At 48.8% G+C, this 18,131-nt stretch overlaps 1 protein-coding gene across 4 annotated transcripts in view; it reads right to left on the bottom strand.

Annotated features, from left to right (window-relative positions):
- The window catches only part of Pknox2 (PBX/knotted 1 homeobox 2), a 273,098-nt gene that overhangs the window by 82,342 nt on the left and 172,625 nt on the right, over positions 1-18,131 (bottom strand). For all 4 annotated transcript variants that reach the window (XM_037207622.1, XM_028858447.2, XM_037207621.1 and 1 more), the window contains one exon: positions 17,569-17,673. The gene's annotated coding sequence lies outside the window, so the exon portion shown is untranslated. The remainder of the gene's footprint in view (positions 1-17,568; positions 17,674-18,131) is intronic.

Raw genomic sequence — 18,131 nt, 5'->3', positions numbered from 1 at the left:
TGCAACAACGTAAAGGCATTTTAGAGCTGCCATTAAAAAAAATGTGGGTCTCTGGAGTGTGTGTGTGTGTGTGTGTGTGTGTGTGTGTGTGTGTGTTATTATTGCTCTTTTCAGGAAGGGAGAGAAAGAACTACCCTGGCCTGACCCCAGTCTCCAAAGTACCAGGCATGCTTGGACCTCAAGAGCACATGCAAAGCTGTGGGAGTCATGTTTCATTCAACAGATGCTTATCACATATCAACTCTGTGCAGGGGACTGTGCTAAGGAGTGAGGCGGGATGGATGAATGAGGCCGGATCTTCTCTCCAGGGGGTATGGTTGGTAGAGGGAGGTGATCATTTGGAAGGAAAGAAGAGAGGAAAGTAGGGGGTAGAGATGACAGTGCAGGGAGCAACAGTTTGTCCTAGGCAGAGAGATCACCTTGGCTGCAAGGCCTGCACGTCTCTCCAACCCTGACCTGCCTCAGAAGACCCTTGGGCTTGCCTTGGGTCCACCTCAACATGATGGGCACTGCGACCCAGGTTATCCTTTGCACAGGAGCCTAGGAGAGAGAAGAGTGAGAGAGCCTGTCTCCTCTGTCTGGAAAATGATCAAGGTTTGTCTTCATGGCCAGGCTTTGTGTGGGTTGTCGTTAGCCATAGTAAGCAAGGGCAGACCAGAGAGAATTCCAGAAGGAAAAGGAGGAGGCAGATCATTTCCTCTTTCTCCTCCTCCTTTGCAGTGCTGGAGAGGAATCCCAGGACTTTGTGTTGTTCTGAGTGTGTACTCCACCACTGACCTACATCCCTAGCCCAGAGGCAAATTTCTTGAGACATTAGAAAGACCTTGCAAATGAAGAATCTTGGAGAGAGCCAGGTGTGGCGGCACACATCTGTAATCCTAGCATTTGGGAAGCAGAGGCAGGAAATCACAGCAAGTTTTGAGGGCAGCCTTGTCTACATACTGAGTTTCTAGGCCTCTAGGGCTACATAGTGAGACCCTGTTTTCCTACCCCTTCCGTTCCCCCCAAAAGACTTGATACTAAAACGAGTATAGGAGCTCTCTTTTGAAACCTTGGAGAATAAGGAATTAGAGATCTTGGGGGATGTTCAGACTATGTCAGATAAAGCAACTTTGACTGGGCCTAGGGTTTGGGTCGTGGGGTGGATGGGAGTGAGACAGGTGGTGGCCCCGCCCTCCCCACCCCAACCCCAATCTTGTTCAGTGACTGAAAGGGCTGCAGGGCTGCAATACCAGAAGTCTCCGGAAGAGGGAGCACGGGGCAGAGACCGCTGGAAAAAAATCCAGGAAGGTTTTCCTCAGCCTGTTGGGGCAACTGTTTCTTTTAACACTGGGTGAGGGTTTTTTTTTTTTTTTTTTTTTTTTTAAACTTCATTTTGAACATGAGAGACTCATAGTGAAGTCAAGGCAAAGAACACTCAAACAGGAGAATTTCGAGGCGGGGACATTTTTCAGTTCTGAACCTGCCAGGCTGGGCAGCAGGGAGCCTAGACGGCTCGGACCCCTCCCCTTCTCTGGAGTCACCATAAACCCCGAACCCGCTGCCCATTGCCCTCTAAGGATTTCCCCTGCAAGAGAACTGGAGGCCTTTTCAAAAAAGGCTTAAGTTACTCTCTCAGCTCCTACAAGCACAGAAGCTTCTGGAAACTTGACCCTCTGGAGCTCAGCTGCCATGAGCCGCCCCCCACCCCACGCTCATCTCAGGGGGGCTTGCTGTTGTACCCTTAATCCATCCACCCACACATGCACCCCCATCCTGCTTGATCCTCCTCAAAAGGGCACGGACCCCACCTTGGAGAGGAATGTGGGGACCTTTCTCATCCAGTCAGGGTCTGGATGTGGGGGAGTCCTTCAGAAATAGCTGGGGTCTTGAGCCTTTGGGGAAACCTGCCCTTTGCAGTTTCTTTGGCAGCAGAAAGAGGGCCCGGTTCAGGGCTCAGGGCTCCAGGGCTTTCTTTATTCAGCGGTTCTGCGGGGTTAGCCCTGTCCAGAGGCCCTCCCATTTCGGTTACCAGACACCGCACCAGGGCATTCAAGGGACCACAGCCAAGGCGGTAATCCGAGGGCGCTGAGGAACCTTTACCTTGGGGAATTCCTTGTTCTGCAAACCCTGCTTGAGAATTTTCTCTTTAATGTTGAAACCTTTATTACAAGGCAGCTACGGGGTGGGGGGAATCCCGTGCGGCGCTCGACTTCACAAAATATCCGGGAGGAGGTCATTTGTGTCACTGATACCTTCATCAAAAGGAGCCAAGAGTGCCATTTTGCAGGCCCAGGAGCCAAGTGAGGTTGTGGGGGACTAGGGCCACAGAGGTGGGTACAGAAGAATCCCCACTTTGGGAAAGAGGAATGCGCAGCTTAAGGATGCCCTTCTCCTTCTCTGCCTTCTTAGTTCTAGCTCCCCAGAGCCAGCAGCCAGCACCATGATGCCCTCAGACTGGAGCACTAGCTCCAGAGTGTTGATAAACACAGGCTTAGGAAAAAAAAAAAAAAAATCACCAAGCTCGTTAGAAGGAGCTCATTAGGACTTGTTGACATGAAACCCATTAGACCAATTAACATTCCATTAACGGCCTGGGGCACCAAGGGGTTAATGCTGCTGGGCAGTAATTGGGCAGGGGTGTAGGGGTTGGGGGGCTCAAGGCCTTAAGGATGAGAAACAAAGTCTAATTGGGAACTGTCTGGCCAGCTGGCCTGACAGCATTTGTTCCTGGCCCCTGACCCTAGCTGGGACTAAATTGTATCCTTGCATCCGGTGCTGAGGTAGGAGAAAGAAGGAAAGCCTAAATGTGCTCTGGTCCCTCCCTGTCACGCTCCTCTGCTTCAGACTGGAGGCTGGGCAGGTGGCTGGTCTAAGAACAAGGGGGAGGGGCACTTCCACCCTCTGACCCTGATGGTTCTGTCTCTTTCCTCTGTGATATCCCCTCCTCCACCCCCTCTGGTCTTGTTTTATTCATTTTTATATTTGATTTTTGAAACAAGGGTCTCCTTAGGTAGCCCAGGCTAGCCTTGGACTCACTACCCTGCTGCCTCAGCCTCTAGAGTGAGTTCTGGAATTACAGATGTAATTCCAGATGTGCACCACCGTATCTGGTTGGTCCAGTATCTTTTTTTAGCTCTGGGAAGTGAGTACCCTCTCCTCTTCTGGGACCGGTTTTCTGTAATGTTACCTACTTTCTCTAAGTAGAAAAACATGGGAAGTTTCAGAGCTTAACACATTCCTGGAGTGTTGGGGTGGTCCTGGGTGTTCTGCCACCCTCCAATAAGCAAAGCAGTTAAGAGAGCTCCCAGAACATCCTCTAGGAGCCCTGTTCTCTCTCTCTCTCTCTCTCTCTCTCTCTCTCTCTCTCTCTCTCTCTCTCTCTCTCTCTCTCCTCCCTCCCTCCCTCCCTCCCCTTCTCTCCCTCCCTCCCTCCCCTTCTCTCCCTCCCTCCCTGTCTCCTTCCATCCCTCTCTTCTCTCCCCCTCTCCTTCCCTCCCTCCCTCTCTCTGTCTTTTCGTGGGCTTCCTTGCTCAGTACAAGTAGAGCCTATGAAGGTCTCTGTGGCTGAGTCCCAATTTCCCAATCTGCAAAATCAGTTGAATAAGATCTACAAGGTCATCCTCAGCTCTTAAATCCCAGGCTCTAGTCTGTGCTTAGGGTCCAAAAGTCTAAATTCTACAACCTGTAGACTTTCTTGTTCAAGCCACTTTTTTTCCTTTTGGATTGCAGAATAAAGGAAGCCCCAACATCTGCAAAATCATTGCTCACAATTAGCCCTCCATACATGCTTACTAACTTGAATGGCAACAATTGAATTGTCGCTTCATTCCAAGGGTCAGTGGTTCCCTTCCTCCCCCAGTTCACATGCAAGTGGAGGTGGGGGAGGGTCCTGAAGCCAGCAAAACCGGAACCCTCCCTTATCCAAGCCCATAGCCTCCACCTGCACCCCCAAAGCCTTCCCTCTCCAGTGCAGCTGCCCAGACCAGCAGTTCTGACGTCTAGACAGATTTGCAGGAGGCTGAAATAACACTGTGAACTCAGTAGGAGGGGCTGACAGGCTGCGTTAGTAACCGGCCGCCTTTAGCTTCTCCCTCAGGGGCAGCTGCCTGAACCTTGGCGCTGTCATACTTTCTTTTCCTTCAGCGACCAGGTTTGTCCCCTGTGACAGACTCCAGTCCAGCTCCCTTCCCAGAAGCCACCTGTAGGTGGCGTCGTAGGGCCCCTCTTTAATTTCGTTATATAATATAACCTGTTTACTAAATCAAGTAATCAGTGGCCTCGGGATTTACAGCTTCGGATGTGTGTAGAGAATTGGACTTTGAGTCAAATTTAAAAACAAATAAAAATGAGAGGCAGCTGTTGCTGATAGTGTGATATTCATCTTTTGGAAACAAATTCACCCCAGTACTATAAATTATGCCTGGAAAAAAAGTGTTGTTGGTGGGAAGGAATTGGCTAGGTCTCCTCTGCTGGCAACTCAGAGCGATGAATCTTGAAATAACGGTGTCAACCTGTCACTGATTTCATGTGACTCTGTGGATTTATCTAAAGAAACGCAGGCATACACACACACACACACACACACACACACACACACACACACACACGCTCCCTAGGTCTCTGTAAAACTCAGTAAAGGCTAGAAACCGCTCACTAGAAGCTGAGAGTCTACAGGAACTCAGTGGTCTCTGGGATGGATGACTGGAGTCAGCATAGAGAACAGGACAGGGACCAGTCTGAGGCCAGTGGGGAGTGAGGGACGATGGGGTAGAAATGAGATTCAGCATTGGGCTACAAAGTTCTAAGATGTGAACAGGGACTTCACATCCACGTCAGTTTTCCTGAGTGAAATGTTTTCAAAGGAGGGAGACGTGAAGGGTCGCTATGACGGGAGCTGAAGAATCCTTGGGAAAGACATAGGTACCCCAGGACCCTGACCCATGCATTATCACAGCTCATCAAACACTGCAGAATCTGCTGTACAAGATGATTCATGAGAGCACTGCTAAGCCTGGGAGACAGCCCCAGGACCTGAAGTCTGGTGACAGGAAGGCCATAGCCTAGCAGACACCACTTCCTCCTCCCTCAGCTTTCAGGATGTTGGGGCAACCGTCCTGCCTCTAGTCAGGTCAAGCTCAGGGGGGCTGTTGGAAACCAGGCACAGGATCTGTGGTCATATCAGTAAGAGAAAGACACATGGGATAGGAACGGAGAAGGGTTTGTTCTCGGGTCTGATCCTTTCATTTCTCTGTGTCCCAAGGATGGCTTGCTCTTCAATTACTCGGGCCCAGGGACATACACTGCCCCTGGCCTGGAGCCTAGGTTCTTGCAGAACGACACAGTCACAAGGCCCGCTTCTCTAGCACCTGCTCGGGACAGTCAGTGAGTGTCCACAGACCTGAGCAGGAAGCGGCAATAACAGCAGGGTCACCAGGCCCTCTGGCCACCCATAGCTCACTGTGCTAATATTCCTTCGCTACCTTTCTAGGGTTTCCTGCGTAGAAGGTGGTGCCAGGGCACACACCCTAGTATTGTGATGCTGGTCTCCAGGGAACGGAGTGAGGACCGCAGCAGATTCCTTCGGAGATGTGAAACTCCTTTTCCCTCTCTCCTCCATCAGCCCTAAGTGCCTCATGGAGCAAATGAGTAATGCAGACCTCCTTTTGGCTCCTCACCCCAAGGAGCAGTCCTGCTTCCAAGGCTCTCCACATACCAGCTTTCTCTACCCCGAAGTCCACTTTGTTGTCTTCCCATATCTGGAATAACATCATGTCACCATGTAAGTGAGCAAATGAGTCTTTTCCGAACAGCCATCTATGATCCAGCCTAGAGATGAGTATCAGTTTGCTCTAGAAACCAGCTCTGGAGTGTGTGGAGTGGTTATTTTTCTACTCCGTATCCCTTGGTAGCTACTGCATTTGGGAGGGGGTGCTTAGTGGTTCCATAAGGCAGAGAATTTGATTAAAACAGGGTCTTGGATTGGACCCTAGCCTTTGCTGGGAGCACTGGGGATTACTGAGACTCATAGTGCCTCATCATTGCCCTCAGAACCTCCTCACTCTTCAGGGGATGGAACTCAATTTCCTCTGACTTCAGTCTGACCAGGTTTCCCACAGAAGAGCCTACTGTCATGCTCTGTCACTAGCAGGGACATGACTCTCACTCACAGAGGTCCCAGCTTATGAGGGCCCGGAGTTCACTGGCTAGCCCCTCCCCTCAACTAGGCTTCCAGTTCAGCCGTCCTCCAGCTTGGCATGAAAACCCAGACCAGGGTCCAGAGCCCCCTTCCTCAGGGGCTCCCATTTGATCCCAGCTCAGCGGAGTGGTGGAGTCTCCAGCTCCTGCCTCGCTCGCTGCCCTGGTAGCTGTCACACCTTCACCGGCTTCAAAAAGCCGCTGATATATTTTACAAACTGAAACAGCAATTTAATTCCCCCTGATAGCAGCCATTGTCCATTAGATCTTCCTACCGAGGAGCTTAACTATAATTCCTTTCATCCAACTGCTTGCCTCTTCTTGATCTGAGAATCAATCCCATAAATAGCAGGCAAGAGTTTGCACATTACTCTCCCCCTCCAGCTTTTAGCATTTTGATGAAGATTCTCATCTCTTCTTTAAGCACTTTACAACTTGGCAATTTTTCTCCCTTTGGTTCCTTTAAACAAAATAAAACAACAACACAAAACCAGAAAGTGGGGGGCGCGGGGGGGGGGGAGCGGCAGTCGGCTGTGAGGGGAAGCATGGTGCTCTCAGCGCTATCCCAGGAGGAAGGTTTGTCCTCCCCACTGCCGGGAAGCAGAGGGTGGCTCCAGCACGTCTCATGGGCTAGGCTGCTGAAAAGCGGGTGCCACTCTGCCCCAGCCGGGTATTGTTAGCCTCTTAAACCTCACCCTCACTGAAGTCAACAATGTTCAACTCATGGCAGTTTCCCCCTTCCCAAACACTCTTCTGTTGGGCTCAGAAATGGAAGCCAGGGGAAGCCCAGCTGCTGGCCTGGGGCTGGGGGCCTCAGTTCCCTGCCCACCCCTAAGGCAGCCCTCTCACCTAAAGACAGAACGGTGAACCCTCTGTTTTCTGTTTTGTTTTAAAACAGGTTGGTGCTAAGGCTCCCTGGGACTATTGAGCATGACAGTACCTCCTCACTGCCCTCAGCACCTCCCCACTTCAGGAGGGTGGCTTCTAACTTGAGAACCTCCTGCCTCAGCCCTTCAGCTGCTGGGCTCACAGTCATACTCCACCACACCCAGTTACTCTCCTTACTTTCTCATCTCTAGCCTCCTTCGAGTCTTCCCAAACATCATGGGTGGGAGAGAGAGAGAGAGAGGAAGAGGCAAAGGAGGCCTTCAGGCCTTGGATTCAGCCATGTGTCTTTTCCTTTGCATCTCCAGTGATTAGCAACAGAGGAGAGAGCCCTCCAGATCCTCCACGGGATGTTGGCGACAGTCGATTGCCAGGTCACCGGGGAGATGCAGCCTGGTCCCCTGAGCTGCCATCACGTGTTCTCTCTTGTCTGCACACATGAACCCAGGGACTCAAGGAAATAAAAAAAAAAAAGGTCCCCCTCGACAAACTCGATTCCCAGGTTTATTGTTATTTGTGGAGAACTGACAGCGGCAGGCAGCTTCGGGAACAGAGCTGAGAAAACAACACAGGCCTGGCCCCTGAGGCTCACAACTCAACAGAGACAAACAGCTCAGACGCTGGGGATCCCGCGTGATAGAAGCCGGGCGGCTGCCTCCCCGATGCCCTGCCTGCCTCCCTTGACTAGTCTGAGGGCTGAGAGCGGTCCACCAACTTAAGAAAAAGGGGAAGGAGGGAAGGACTGGAGCACAGAGCAGGGGACTCCAAGGCCTCTTCAGCCTGTGAGCTGGGACAGTCTCAGATTCCCATGGAGCCAGAGCCTCTACGGAGGGACTGCCAGGCCTTCTCCTCTCTGAGAAGCACCGACCTATGTTCTCTGGCTGAGTGATCCTGGTCCCAAGTCTTTAAATTCACCTCCAGGGGAAAAAAAAAAAGACCAAGAAGCAACTTTTTGGACATACTGATCTCTGGGCCAGGCTCTGATTAGCGTCATCAGTTTTCCTGTTCTTATCTGGTTCAGGTGGAATCCACCTTGGTCCTTCCTGCTGGCAGAATGGGGGCATGTACCTTGACTCTCCGTTCCTGATATCCCAAGAAACAGCTCATAGAGGAAAGAGGAAGATAGCTCTGATGCCAGGGGAACTGAATCTGTTCCTGGGCCCCAGACTCATGCCCCTTCTGGCAAACATGTCCTCTGTCCCTGTAAGCTGTGTCCTCTGCATCTTTTGCTATGTTCCTTGTCAGTTAGGGCCGTATTTCGTATTTCACAACTGTGTCAATTCCTTCATCAAAGTTTTGCTCCAAGCACCATTTGACCATGAAAGCCTTCCTTTCCATTCCAACCCAGGCCAGCATCCTTCAGAGCCTTGCAACAGGTAGACATGGGGTAGCACAGCAGGACAGGTTGCTTCATACAATTCTAAGTCATCAAAAAATTCCCTTCTCTACCACATGTCCTTTCTTGCGTAGCGACCTCTTTGCTCCTCAGCATAAATAAGCTCATGGCTATGGATACCATTTTCTAGGTATTTTCTGCGGGGTAAAAATGTGTGTAATGTGAGGTCACAGGTTTTTCTTCCTCATGTATGTACCTGTAAGGCTATAGATCCACGTCTTTGGCTTACTGTTAAAATATAAAAACAAGTACATCCGGGACCCTTTAGGTCCGGCTGCCATTTAGACCTCCGTGAGAATGAGTTTGTTAGTCCCTTCCCTTGTCATTCATTCTGATGAGGGTAAGACAGTAATATGGGATGGATAACGGCCATCATTTATTGTGCCCTTACCTCAAGCATGAATGTTTCGGGGTAAAAACAGGAGAGCACACCAAGCATAGAGAAGGCAAAGCGGTCATGGAAACAAGCTGCCATCTTGGACATGGCCCTCTACCGAGGCTGTCCTTTGATTTTCATGTGGTCCAGACTTCTAAAAATCACACCATGTGGAGAACACTGGTGTCGTCTGTGTGTGGCATGTGGGCTTTAGTGACAGCTAGTGCCCGTGCTTCCCATGCCTTCCCACAGTAGGGCTGTTTCATCTCCCACAGTGGGGCTGCTTCTTCCCTGCTGTTCCTTCCTGTTGGGGCTGTTATCCTGGTAGCAAGCAGTGCTGGTCCCAATGTATGCAAATATTTGACTGCATTTCGCTCTTGTTATTTTATAGAAAAATGAATGAGTAGAAGATGAAAAAAGAAAGTGCTGATACCAGAGATGAGAATAGAGGGGTCTTGTAGCATGATAAAACAAAGATGGAAGGCATTTAGCGCACTGAAAGCCGTGGATCTGGAGTCTCCTTCGCTGGACTGTGTGCTCAATTAGGAAGGGAAAGAATGAAATCAAAGAATGAACATGAGATAATGAGTGTCTGGTTGAAGGCTGTGCCTCAGAGGCGATGCATAGTTGGAAACCTGGTGCTGTATTTCCCTGTCTGGGAGGAACTTTGAAAACACACACTGTAGGCTCAAGCCCCAGGCTGCCTGTTCCTGACCGGACATGCCACCATAGGAGGCCAGAGCTCTGACTCACATTGACCCAGGTTCTATTAGGGGCCTCCATGTCAGTCTGGACCCAAGTGTCTTGTAGGGGCTTAGGTGGAGTAGGGGAAGAGGAATCCTGCACTTGTCCTGTTCTGTCTCCACATGGCCTTCTTTGCCATCCCACCATGGCTTTCCAGAACCATCCACAGTTACCAAGAAGAGTCCATATTCTAAAATGATCCAAGGGTAGAGACTCTTATCTCTTTCTTTCCAAAGTTCAGTGATTTTAGGTGTTTTAAGCCAGGGCACTTCATCATTCAGAAGTGACCCTTTCTGGCCATATCTACCTAAATTCTAGTTGTTTCTTCCCACAGAAGCCCCCTCTGCTGTGCCTTCTTCTGAGCCTTCTTTCTTCTCAGCTCAGAGAGACTCCAGGCAGCGATTGTTGGAGGTCAGCAATAGTGTCAGTACTCATAGTCTCTAAAGCAGGCAGCTGTTAGACTGAAGGATGGAGCACCAGGCTATGTTTTGCCTCCCACTGGCTCCTGGCTCCCTCCTGCCAGCCCCCTTCCCTTTCACCCCAGCCTTAGGAAGGAGTTTGTAGTCCCCTGGCTTCTACCAGGGAAACCTTTAGTCATGCTTCAGCCCGTCCAGCTGCGTTCAGACCCGGAGACGTGTTTCATATTGGCAGCAGACTCTTTGAACACTAGCAACTTGTCTGAGAAGTATAACTCACACGGAACCTTTGCAGTGACGACTAATTTCCTATCATTATGATGTTGATGGAAAAGAACGAACGAGCCCTGACTTCAGCAAGTTAAAAATTGCACCTCTTTTTCCCCTTCTTTCTCCTAGAAGATAAGCCTCCCCTGTGCCAGGGCAAGGACCAGTGGGTGGAAGAAAGAGTGGAGAAGATAATTTTGCCCACTAGTCCTCAAGGACCAATTAAGAGGCTCCGACTTACAACAGACACCAATCTCCTGGGATGTGAGCATCTTTCAGGGTCAGGTTGCCAAAGGTAAAGGAAGTAAGCATCTTGACTCACTTTGTCCAGAGCAGGGTGACCTCGGCAGGCAGGGAAAATGATGAGGGAGGTCATCAGGATAGAAAGGACTGGTAAATGGGATTCTCATCCAAGGTGACACCCCTCAAAGGTACCAAGTGGGAAGCAGGGATGGATGGGTCCCTGCAGGCTTCTCTGTGCTTTCTTCTCTGAGATGCCTGGCTGTGTATGGTCAGAGTCTCTGTTCTGGGGGCACTCAGAAGACCAACCTGCTAAGTCCTTGTCCTGAGATTTGTACAAGGGAGAAAATGATCCCAGTGGGAGACTTGAACCACCAGGATGATTTCTTTAACAAGAGATGTATGCACGTGCATGGGCTTAAAAAAGAGGGTGGGGGGGTGTCCTAGTTAGGTTTCTATTGCTGTGATGAAACACTGTGATCAGAAAACAAGTTGGGGAGGAAAGGGTTTATTAGGCTTACACTTCAGTATTGCTGTTCATCACTGAAGGAAGTCAGGACAGGGACTCAAGCAGGGCTGTAACCTGGAGCAAGGAGCTGATGCAGAGGCCATTGAAGGATGCTGCTTACTGGCTTGCTCATCACAGCGGCTCAGCCTGCTTCCTTATAGAACCCAGGGCCACCAGCCCAGGGGTGGTACCACCCACCATGGGCTGGATCTCATGGAGGCATTTCCTCCACTGAGGTTCCTTCCTCTCTGATGACTCTAGCTTATGTCAAGTTGACACACAAAACCATCCAGTACAGGGGAGTGGGCAGGATGAGTAGAGAGAGATGAAGAGGTAAGGAAGCCCATTTCAGAGGGACTGGGAAGGTCAAGGACAGTGGATGCTGGGGAGATAGAGGGTTCATAACAATGATCCACAGCAGGAGGATGGCTACCATGCTGTCCTGATTTGTACCCCAGCTTTCCTTCACAGACGAAAAACTCACTGCTTCTACCCTGGGCTCAGTGGGGATTCAGGGTTTTAGGGCTAATTGTCAGAGGACTAAGAGAACTAGGTCATGAACAACCAGGAGTCCTGATTTCTCTGAGAAATTTGTCCAGATCAAGCAGCAAGTTGGCTATAGGGTCATCACTGGAACTCAGGTCCCAAATAGCAGAGTCAGTAACCAACTACTAGGTTCCAGGCACTGTGTGAGCAATGGATGTGCCCTACGGAGAAGACAGCGACTGCAGTGGTGGAGGGGGGTTATGAACAAAGAAATAATAAAATGAAAATTTCCCTGAGCTGAAGCCAAGCAGGTAACTTCAGAGTCAAGAGGATCCCAAGGACTGGGGAAGAGAAAGACTTCACGCTTCAGGTCCCAAACTATACCGGTACTGAACCTCCGAAAGAGAGGGCTGGAGAGATGGCTCAGCAGTGAAGAGCACTGACTGCTCTTCCAAAAGACCCGGGTTCGATTCCCAGCACCCACATGACAGCTCACAATTGTCTGGAACACCAGTTCCAGGGGACCCGACACCCATGGCAAAACACTAACAGAAGAAGAAGAAGAAGAAGAAGAAGAAGAAGAAGAAGAAGAAGAAGAAGAAGAAGAAGAAGAAGAATGGTGCCCATAGTTCCCATGGATGTCCATAAGCAGGAAATAAGATGACAGAACAACATTATAAAAGACAGAAAAGGGAGAACGAAGGGTGCTCCTCAGTGGTGGTACTCCACAGTGACAGAGCATCTGCCCAGTGTGAAAAACCCTGCATTTGATTCTTAGCATGGAAGAACAAAAAAAGCCTTCCTGAGAGGAAGATTCTGAGCTCCGTCCAACTGTCAACCAAGGGTGTAGAGGAAGTCAACGCTGGCTAGTGAGAACTCACCTTAATTCCCATTCAGCAATATAAAAAAACATATCTAGAGGTGATATTCCAGGAAAACCAACAGTTGTGCATAACACAACATCTAAGGAAATGCAGGGAAAAGGACAGAGGGAGATTCAGAGGGGTCATTACACCACTGTGTTCTTGACCTTGGGGATCTGTCTCCTTCCTGCAGTCAAAACACACAACCAGATTACATGGCTGAGTGACATGTCCACACTGGGTTCAGTGCCTTCCAATATAGTTTAGTCCTTTTTTTGTTTTGTTTTGTTTTGTTTGTTTTCAAGACAGGGTTTCTGTGTGTAGCCCTGGCTGTCCTGGAACTTGCTTTGTAGACCAGGCTGGCTTTAAACTCAAAGATTCACTTGTCTCCCTGAGTGTTGGGATCAAAGGTGTGCACCACCACTGCCCAGCATTGTTCAATCTTACAACTGACCTCCAGTCAGAATCTAGAGGTAATTACACTTATGCAACAGAATGCAAATCTTCTAAGTCTTAAGGTAAAGAATGTAGATAATATACTATCGTTATACCATATGAAATAGTATATAATTGTTTTATGTACAGTGCTAGATATTATACTATTAAATACTATTTAAATACTATTAAATACAGTATTTTCTTTTTCCTTTTTTTTTTTTTTTTGGTTTCTTGAGACAGGGTTTCTCTGTGTAGCCCTGGATGTCCCGGAACTCACTCTGTAGACCAGGCTGGCCTGGAACTCAGAGATCCACCTGCCTCTGCCTCCCAAGTGTTGGGATTAAAGGCATGCATCACTACATTTTCATTTTTGAAACAGAGCCTCATTATGTAGCCCAGGCTGGTCTTGAACTCTTGACCTTTCCTTAGCCTCCTGAGAGCTGGGATTATATGCACATACTACAATGCTTAGGCAAATTTTATTTATATATTTATATATTATGTATATATCATGTAATAAAAATTATTACACATAGTATTTAAAACATCATATTTTGGGCTGGAAAGATGACTTGGTCTGTGGTTAAGAGCATTTGTTGCTCTTGTAGAGGACCTGGATTCAGTTCCCAGCATATACAGGAAAGCTCACAACCATCCATAACTCGATTTCCAGGGGAGCCAATGTTTTGAGAGCACCAGACATGCATGTGGTACACATGCATACATGCAAGCAAAACAATCATACATATAAAATATGAAATAAATAGATCTAAAACATTTTTAAAACATTATATTTTATGTACCATAATAGTGTTTAGAATCATAATACAGAGTATGAAGTTTCCATGGCTAGTCATTGCAAAATTAGAAATAAAAATATAGCAAAGAAATGCCATCAAGATGAAAGAGAAAGGTCAAGCATTGTGTAGTATGCCTGCCTGGAATATTACTCAGGAGGCAGAGGGAGAGAACTGCTGTGTGTTCAAGACTCGTCTCATCTACAATAGCGAGTTCCAAGCCAACCAGGAGCTACAGTGAGAAACTACCTCAAAGTCACAAAAATAAAAAGGGAAATGAAAGAAAAGAGAAAAGAAGTTTGAACTTTGAATTTTAATATGTATACTAGTCTAGACTAGCATATATGATAGATAATATATGGTATACTATATATAATATAGTATATATTATATAGTAAATAGTATATATAGTGTCATATAGGATTGTGTATAATTGCATCATATATAATATTATGTATCTTTTGTATATGTTTCACACAGTTAAGATTTAAATTTATATGCACACATAATATATATTATATATTATAATACTATCAAACATAGAATTATTATTATTGTTGTTGTTGTTATTCTTATTGTCTTGAGACAGGGTCCTGCTCTGTAGCCCTGGCTGGCTTCAAGTAGGCGATCCCCCTGCATTGGCCTCCCCAGTGTTGAGATTACAGGTCTGTGCCATAATGACTTGCAGAAACTGTGAGCCCTTGACTGAAAGTATTAGCTCAGACTGGCCCAAGTGAAGCTGTCTGAAAGTTTAAAAGCATCTACACAGAGATTTGGTGGAGGAGAGCCAAGGACCGACTTTCTCGAGGGCCTCTGGCTCACTATCTTCTTTCATAGACAATAAATTTATGTGGGACCCAGGTTTAGATGATGCTAAGGAAAGGCCGCCAGTCGAAGAAGTGCCCAGGAAAGAGAACTGCCCAGAATGAGGCAGAACACCTAGCAAACAGTGGAAACCTAGACTGGGAGCTTGGTGCTAAGCTCTTAAAGAACTTCCAGGAGAGGAAAAGCATTTGCAACTGCCCAGTAGGTAGATGGCTGGACTTTGGAGAAGCCTGGAGAAATCAGGCCAGATTCCCCTTGCTTAGTATCTGTGATAGCTCGAAAGAAACAGATTCGGTGTAGACAGAGGTACCTTGGAGCTGCTGGAGAGGGCCTTTGACAAGAGGTGACATTTTCTGAGCATTCCCCATGCACCAGAACCCTGTGAGGTCGCTGCCACAAAAGCCCTGTGATGGACTTCGGTTCCAGGTACATAGACAATGATGAGCTGGGTCCTTATCTGTAGTCCCAGCATTTGGGAGGATGGGGAAGGAGATGGAGGCTAGCCTGGGTAACATAAATAAAATCACCTCTTGGGAAAAAAAATTAAAGAAAGAATAGGAGGAAGGGAGAAAATGAGGGATTGGGGAGGAAAGGGAGAGGGGAACAAAGGGCAATGATGATAAAAGACCCAAGTTCTAGAGCCTGCCTCAGTCCTGCAGCCAACAAATAGCCCTGCTCGGAACTGAGCCTTTGTTGAGTCAATTTAAAATGTGAGTTTCTGCAGAATCAAAGGACTCGATCAACACATGCTGACACGTCTTTCCCCATTGAAGAGACAAGGTGTGCCGTTCCCTTCTCGAGCCTGAGTAGGGAACCAGCTCCTCTGCATAGTGCAACACCACCTGAGTGCGTCGACTGGTCCGCAGGGATGAACTAGAACCCATGTGTTTACCCAACAGGGCTTAGGAAGTTCCCACCTGGGAAAGCACCTGCAGTTGGGGTCCCCCTTTTCTCCAGCTCTGAGCATTGATGGTGCCTCCTAAGGACACAGAGAGTGACCGTGAGTCTGAATCCCAGAGGGATGAGCCAACACCCAGCATGAGTACAAGGCAGAGGAGAGACACCGGAGTCCTTGGTTTCATACCCTTAGCCACACCTTCGTCCTCTAGCCAACCTCAGACACACATCAATGGCCCTAACTATCCATTAGGCCTGAGCTAGCCTCCATAGCCCCTTCCGTGACTCCCTGCGAACCGGTGCCTCCACTGAGCTGGGGGGGGGGGGCAGGGAGGCAGGCAGGCAGACCCAGGAGAATATGTATGTCAGTTAAGGTTTGTCGTTTACACGTGGAGATCATTAACGAGACTTATTTTTAAATTGTAATTGCAAAATGTAAATGCTCCCCAAACTGATGTGTAATTGCTACCCCATCCACCCCAGCCCTTCCCCTCCGCTGCCAGCTCTGCAAGGAGAGAATTAGAAAATAAAAAGGGGGTGGATTATGTAAGCAAAACGATTTTAAAAAAAGAGAGCGAGAGCTAAGAATTTAAGTGAGACAGCTGGCGGCTTCTCTGATTGCCACACTTCCAGCATTAGCTACAAAAATTGTCCTTTCCAGTCGCACCCATGCAAGCAATCGTGTCAACTGTGCTTGGGCTCCAGGACACACCACCCTGCCACTCACTTGGAGAGACAATCCCGTGGCAAGTCAGTGTGTCAGGGGGTCTAGGGTTAGAGGTCGGGTTCCTGTTTGAATCGACTCCCGTCTTCTTGGTGGAAGCCTCCCATTCTCCAGAAGGACACAGCCACACAGGAGCTATCAGTCAGGCAAACCTTCTCCCCATAAGCTAGCAGCTATAAGATGGCCCAGGGGCACAGGCTGGTCTGGGTGAGTCTAGCAACCATCTTAGCCAGGAGAGAGTAGAGTTCTACCAGGTAGTCCATGGGGAGAGCCACAGTGCCACCTCAGTCCCAGAGAAAATCACTAGACTTGGCTTCAGGAGGCAACACCCTCACACTAGCTCGACACATCTGCAGGCCTGGTTCAGGCTTTCTCTCTATCTTTCATGTGCCCTCCATGTTCCTAAAGGTCTTCTTCTATCCTCTATGTGCACTGAACTATACGCACCATGATTGTGTGCCCAGCCTCCAATGCCAAAAAGACAGTCAACCATGGCTTCAGGGGAACTTCCCCCCCAAATGGAGTTCTGTCTTGACCCCTGTGGATGTCTGCTCATGGTAGGACGTGTTGACCCCATCGCCACACCAGCACCACAGTGCCTCCAGACAGGAAGTGAGACAGTCATGGCTGCCTGCTCTTTCCTTCTCTGACATGGTCATCGCTGATCGCCTGTGACCACTAACCACCTGCTTGGGAAGCTGGGACAGCCACGTTCGCCGCTTGTATCACCAACTTTCTCTTTCTTTATAAGAGAAACAGGTTTTTCTGAGCAACATGGCAATCATTACCAACCTCAGAAGGAAGGCTGATGGACAGGGAGGTTTACAGGGGCCCTAAGACATCACGGAAATACATAAAATCCCAGACAAGGTTCTTGGGAGTTGGGGCTGGATCTCACCATAACAGACCCAGCCCCAATCACAGCATACAGGAAGAGAAAAGGTGTTGTTTTGGATAATGGGCTTCTAAATTGCTAACTATACTGCTACATAAGTCTGTGGGATCTAAAAGGAGTTAAAAAGCCAAAAAACTAAACCACAACAATAAAACCCACACCCACACCTGCTAAGAGTCTTGGATGTGATTTCTCTATTCAAAGTACTTAATACAGTCTAAGGAACTATTTCTCCAAATCCATCATAAACACCTGGGGTACAATTTCCTCCACGTTCATCGAGTCCTTTGGGGTGCATATGTGTGGGCCCTCACCTACTTCATAGAATAAGGGTCTCTGACTATGGGACTGGCATTGGTCACCAACATCCCTGGGTGAGTCTCGGGTAACACTTGCTCCAGCACTGTGCAAATGTGGTCACCACCACGGGTGTGTACAATGCCCATCCATCTGGCTGGGGAGGTGACGGAAGACACGAAAATACCAGCAGTGTTTGCTGTCCAAGGCTGTCTTTGCTAAATATCTGCTCAAGTGACCAATGGGTGCTAGAGGTGGTTCTGGGGGAAGGACAATGTGTGTGGGGGGGAAGGAGGAGGCTTCAGCACATGTCAAAGGGCAGAAAAGCATGCCTTACTGTTGGGTGGTGCCACCGCCTCTGGGATGGTCTTCAGGAGGCTCACCCCCTCTTCTCACTTCCAGCTGGGCCAGAAATGCTTCTTGTCAGTCACAGAGAGAACACCTGCAGAGGGAAGGGGACAGTGGGTTTCAGGAGGGGCATCGCCGCAGAGTTCTCGGCTCTCCCACCCAGCTCCTCCTCCCCAGGACTTGTCTTGTCATAGAAAGAATGGATTCTGTTTCCACTGCAGACCATCCGACTGTAACCGCCGCTCAACTCTCCCTCCTCAGCAAGGCTGCGGAGCCCTGCCCACAGCTTTGTAGGCCCCAAACTTGGACCCAGTCGTTGGTGTTGCCTGTCTGGTTTCCTGACCTCAGGCTACTACAGCTTCCTGCCCAGCAGCGGTGGGAAGGTCTCTAGGAGTGAACTTAGACACTAGGAAAAGCTGATACCTTCTGAGACGGGAACTCAGAAGGAGGCGAGCAGCATGCTCTTTCAGTCTGATGCTGAGCTTTGGGTCCAGATGATGACTAGGGGCCTGAGGGGACAATGGTTAGGGGAAGATGGGAGGGGCTTGAGGA

The sequence above is a fragment of the Peromyscus leucopus genome, chromosome 7 (genome assembly GCF_004664715.2).
Source record: "Peromyscus leucopus breed LL Stock chromosome 7, UCI_PerLeu_2.1, whole genome shotgun sequence".
Taxonomy (NCBI): Eukaryota; Metazoa; Chordata; class Mammalia; order Rodentia; family Cricetidae; genus Peromyscus; species Peromyscus leucopus.
The sequence above is the reverse complement of the archived record's forward strand: the minus strand, read 5'-3'. Positions and strand labels throughout refer to the sequence as shown.